This window comes from Phaseolus vulgaris, chromosome 3 (genome assembly GCF_000499845.2).
Source record: "Phaseolus vulgaris cultivar G19833 chromosome 3, P. vulgaris v2.0, whole genome shotgun sequence".
NCBI classification, from domain to species: domain Eukaryota; kingdom Viridiplantae; phylum Streptophyta; class Magnoliopsida; order Fabales; family Fabaceae; genus Phaseolus; species Phaseolus vulgaris.
In genome coordinates, this window is record NC_023757.2 from 11,928,394 (window position 1) to 11,934,617 (window position 6,224).

The following is a 6,224-nucleotide window of genomic DNA, read 5'->3' on the forward strand; positions in this document are numbered from 1 at the left end:
TATTGAAAGTATGCAATGTGTTTAATATTTATCAAGTAGGAGGGTTTAAAATTATTCATTCAGCAATATATTTTAGTTTAAGGCATCAAAGCATTAGTCATGCTTAGTCTCTTCTATTAAAAGAAAATAAAATATTTGTTTGAAAAAAAAATATTTGTTTAAAAAAGGAAAAAGGTTTCATTACTTTCACAAAGAAAAATATAAAAAAGAAACATAAAATATATTTTAGAAAAGAGATAAAGAAAATAATAAGGCTTAAATGTGTCTTTGTAAAAATATTCTATTTGATTTTAGTATTTTTTAAATCTTTATTACTTTCATATTCCTAACACATTTTTTTAGTTGTTTTAATCTTGAAATTATCTCCAATTATAGATCATTAGGAGTTGCAACCATTTTTTATGAAGTATTTTAATGTGACACTAGAAGTTATTTAAAAAAATTAAGTTGTTTTTAAAAGCAAGTGTTTCTTAACAACAATAAATATTATTATGCATTATAGTTATACAATTTATAAAATTATGAATTGTGTGGCTTAAGATTCTTTTATCCAAGCAAAACTGAATAAGAGATGTTTAGTGATCATCACATTTCTCAATTGCTTCCATTGAAGATGCTTTTACCATATAGGTAGCTGCCTCAATTAAAATGACTATTTTACCATGTGGTTAGTTGGTCCATTTAAAATTATTAATCAAACAAGATAATTCAGGTAAAGAAAAAATTAAAATAAGATAATTGGGTTACTTTTAGAGTAGATTCAATTAAGTAATGTATTTATTATTTTATTTGTAAAAAAGTTAGGTTCGAATGTTTTTAGTTTCTAAAAATTAAGTGTGATTTTGTTTAAGTCCTTATAAATTTATTTATTTATTATCTTTTAAAACTTAAAAGTATTCCTTTTAGTTCCCTATAAAGCATGTGAATTCTTATTATAGATCCTCAACTATTTTTCTATAATTTTCATCATTACAAAATTTGAAATTTTTATTTTTGGTCATAGAGTTCATTTTAAGGTAGATAATAAATATTCATTTTAGGGGATTTTTTAAAATATTGTAGAGGAATAACTTATTGATTGGTAATATGCATAAACAGTAATCATGGTTACTTGGTACTAGTGTTACTTAGGACGTCAATTAAATACTTATTAAAAAAAAATCTATTCTATTAAAATTTTAGAAACTCAATCAAACAAAACTTTTAATAGAAATTTAATTAAAAATACTCAAAATTATCATAGATTTAAAATTTAATTAAGTTTAAAATTCTAATTTTTGAGAAATAAAAATCATATAAAATATTTTTAAAAGAATAAAATCAAAAGTTTTTTATAAAAAAAATAAAGTTCAATGGTTAGATATATATTTTAAGAAAAGCTATGTTGGAGATCCCACATCGACTAGAGATTAGAGCCTTTCATTGTATATAAGTGGATGCAAACCTCACCCCATTGAGCCGGTTTTATGGGGTTGAGTTAGGCTTAAAGTCCACTTCGTAATAAGCTATGACCATACTTCATTTAAATAGCTTAAGACTATATCATTTACTACGATATGGATAAGAAAAATGTTATTTTAACAACTCCAAACAAAAAATACTCATTCATGACAAGAGTGACATAACATGGGTTTCTTACTTGGCGAAAGATGATTTTTTTCTTTGTCAAAAAATAAACTTTTGAAATCTCGAAAGAGGATATTGGGAAAAATATTGAAGACGCCACGTTTAAGTCTAAGGATTTTTGGACGAACTTGGGTGGATGAGTGTTTAGATATTGGTTTGAAAAGTGCTTGACTCGTGGCTCAGTCGAGACCACAAGGAGGAGTGTTTGGTTTTTTGCTCAATACGGATCGAAAAACAACCTCTACAAAAAGGATTGAAGGAGAGTATGAGAGTGCATGCAGAAATCTCGTACAGTGATCACGTATTGTCTCACATCTAAAAGATTAACGAGAAAGGAGTGAGATCACTACTATCGCAAGATAGAATGAGGTTGTGCACTGGAGAAAAGGGAAAAAGAAAGAAGAAGAGGGAAATAGTGAGAATAGATTTTCAATTGTCAAAATTCCTAGTTCATTCTGGTTAACGTCACTCCACATTTATTAAAAAAAAAAGAACAATTATTGTTTACATTTTTTTCATTTACTGTTTGAGTATCATCAATTGAGAGGTAAGAGAAAAAAAAGAATGAAAACAAAAATATTTGGTGTTCATATGCTTGTAAATATAATGATTAGATAAACAACCCTTCAACATGTAATTATGTAATATTATGTTGTGTGACTTGAGAAACTCAAACACATTATTTAAATTGCATTCTTTAGATTTTTTACTTCAAATCAAGTTGGGAATAAATTGAGTTCATTAAAATATTGAGATTCAAATTTAAAATTTCAAAGTTTGAATTTGTTATTAAAATATACGAAAGAATTAGATCCAATTGAAATATAATTTTTTTTAATTTTATAATTATAAATTTGATGCACGCTATATAGTTGTGCATGTAGGTGTGAGAAGTGCAGATATAAAAATAAAATAACATTGAAAATTTGTGCACGGAAGAGTATGAGTTGCGTTAGAAAACTTATTTTGCTAAAGAAATTACACTTCCTCTTAAGCATCTTTTTTATTGAATTAGGAAAACTGATTTTCATAAAATTTTATCCTTAAATGTTATCTAACTAACCACATCTTACAAAAAAAAAATATTTATAAATTTATGGTCAATTTTTTTCCCATAAAGATTAGATTATTAGAATTAGAAAAGGATATTATCTTCTTCTTTTAGGGATATTAAAACATTGAAGTAGATTTTGAGGTGAACATAAATTTTTTTGATAATTTATTAAGTCTCAATTATGATAGGAATATGGACCTTATAAAATTAATACAACACTCTCTATATTTATTATTGGAATTCATAAAAAATAAGACTTTAAGTTAGACATATAACAACTATTTTTTTTAAATTAAATTATAACTTCTCTTTGTTTATAATAATTTTTAAAAATCTTTTTATAGGATTGAATACAGTGAAGAAGAATGCATACAAACTACTAAATTTTCAACAAGAGTACAATAATGGGAAAGAAGTAACCACAGGAGCAACCTTAGAATTTTCTTTGAACAAGTCTCCACAACAATAGAACAATTATGCAAAGTTATTTTGTTTAGGTCAAAATTTCTTGCTTAAAATAAGAAAAAATTGTTATCACATCTTTTTGCTTAAGCAAAATATTTTCAATAGAAAGAAAATATTTTTCTTCACCAAGAAGTACACTAATTATTTGGCAAGTATATAAAATAGGTGAAAGATAAAACTATATATAAAAGAAAAGTGTAAAGGGTTGTTCTTCTTTCTTATTTTTTATATTTTTATTCTTTGTAATAACTGATATTAGCAGGTAAGATTTCTCTTGGATGACATAATCTTTTCATTCTAAAATATTCTGCTAATATATATATATATATATATATATATAATTCTATTTTATGTTGATTTCATTGTGTTTAATGATTTTTTGATAATTTTATTATTTAAGATGTAAGTTTTAGTTGGTAAATGTTGGGTATAATGCCATGACCAATTGGGTTGGGCTGACTAGACACATGTTTAGTGAGTGGGCTTAATTATTATGTCCCTTTATTATCTCTATTTAAAGAGATTATTGTACTTGTAATTGGTGTGCAATAGGATATAATGTAAACCTAATAGTTGCCCAGGTGGATGCAGGTTGCAGTTGGCGACCGAACCACGTTAAATCTTGTGTCGTTTATTTTTCTGCAACTAATTCGTGATTATGTGTGTTATTTCCGTGTGCGTTTTTCCCATCAAGTGGTATCAAGAGCCTTGGTTCATTTACACACTAGAGATTCGATCAGCAGAAATTAATCGACGAGATGTGAAAATTGCGGTTGCAGTAGCGTCCCAGAGTTAGGGTTTCGCAGAGGCGGCAACAACATCCCAAAGCTAGGGTTTTGCAGGGGTTGCAACAGCTTCCTAAGGCTTAGGGTTTCCCAGATCTGCTTCACAACAGCGGTGACCAGCGACGGTGGTGGTGCGGAGCGCCAGGGCAGTGGGGACTGCGACTAGGTCTGTTGGTGAGTGTGAGTGATTTTGGGTGGTGCAATTTTTGTGTTTTTGATTTAAAAAAAAAAAGATTGCCAAGATCTGAAATCAGTTGTACCGAGTATCTCGTCTAGTCATTTGAGATGACAGAAGAAGGGAGGTTCCGAATTAAAAAATTCGATGGTATAGATTTTAGTTGGTGGAAAATGCAAATTGAGGATTTGCTAGTTCAAAAAGATTTGGACGTGGCTTTGGATGACAAGCCAGAAAAGATGTCTAATGCAGAGTGGGCAGGTTTGGATCGGAAAGCTATGTCCGTTATCCGACTCTCTTTGAGTAAGAATGTTGCGTTCAACATTTTGGAGGAGAAGACAACGAAAGGTATCATGGAAACATTGTCTAACATGTACGAGAAGCCATCTGTTGCAAACAAGGTGTTTCTGATTAGAGAATTGGTAAACACAAGGATGAAGGAAGACAATTCAGTTACTGAGCACATCAATAAAACGAATTTGATCTTAGCCAGACTTATGTCAGTGGGCATTAAGTTCGATGATGAAGTTCAAGCTTTACTACTGTTATTGTCTTTGCCTGATAGTTGGTCCGGAACGGTTACAACAGTTACTAGTTCAGTGGGATCCGATGGATTCACTTTTGAGAAGATTCATGATCTCATTCTTGGCAAGGATGTCCAAAGAAGGAGTTCTGGGGAATTATCTAGTGAATCACTATATGTCATCATAGGATAGAAATATCAAAGATAGTGGGAGCAAAAACAAAAGAAGGAGTCAGTCAAAGACTCGGGATTGCTCAAGTGTAACATGTTGGAATTGAAGGAGGTGGGGCATTTCAGGAATCAATGCCCAACATTGCAGAAGACTTCGCGGACGAGGACCTTTTAGTCTGTTGCGCGGGTAGCAGTGTGGATTCCTGGGTCATGGATTCTGAAGCATTGCAGAATCTAGTTATTGGAGACTTTGGAAAGGTAAGACTAGCGGACAATAGAACTCTTGATGTTACGCGGGCATGGGTGACAGTGTTGAAGACACTAGTTGGTTTTTGGACTGTGAAGGATGTCAGAGTTGTTCCAAGCTTGAGGAAAAGTTTGATTTCTGTTAGGCAGTTGGACGAACAGGGACATGAGGCGAAGTTCGGAAATCAGCAGTGGAAGGTCGTCAAGGGAAATCTTGTCATGGCCTGCGAAAGAAAGAGAGGTTCGTTGTATATGGTCGAATTACCGTGTTTGAGGGAGTGATCATCCCAGTTCAGAAGATAAACAAAGTCCGGTTCACAAAATCTCGTGGACAGAAGAGGGTTGTCTTTACAAGAGAGAAACCCAGAGCCACAAGTCAGATTCAGGATGAACGAGCATGGAAAGGTTCAGGTAGACCAGTCAGAGGTACTTGTGGTAGTGGGAGCACGGGTCGTGCTTCAGCTAAGGTTCCTAGATGACAGTGGGTTAGGAGAACCAGTATTCCAACGGTTGAAACTTCTCCAGAAAAATTCTTGTTGAATATGGAGAGTGTTTGTTCTCAGGTTGTTCCAGGATTCGGCAGTTCCGGTAAGTGGGAGTCGGTAGGAACAGGGAACGGGTCAGTAACTGACGTGAAGTCTTCAAAATGATTAAGAAGGCTGGTGGCAACTAGAGGTGGAACAGTGAGTTCCATCGACAAATTACAGAAGTACATGTACACAGTTGAAGCGCATGTGAACATTGTTCCGTGGCTTCAAGTGGGAGATTGTTGAGTATGAAGCCAAGACCAATTGGGTTGGGCTGACTAGACACATGTTTAGTGAGTGGGCTTAATTATTATGTCCCTTTATTATCTCTATTTATCTATATTTAAAGAGATCATTGTACTTGTAATTGGTAATTGGTGTGCAACAGGATATAATGTAAATCTAATAGTTGCCCGGGTGGATGTAGGTTGCAGTTGGCGACCGAACCACGTTAAATCTTGTATCGTTTATTTTTCTGTAGTTGATTCGTGATTATGTGTGTTGTTTCCGCGTGCGTTTTTCCCATCGATAAACAGTTCTTAGAACCAAAATGAATCACATAATGATTAAGATGTTTGAATTTTACTCTATATTTAAGAAATCAGTATTCAATCTATCAGACTGTAAATTTTAAAATATATGTTCATCATAA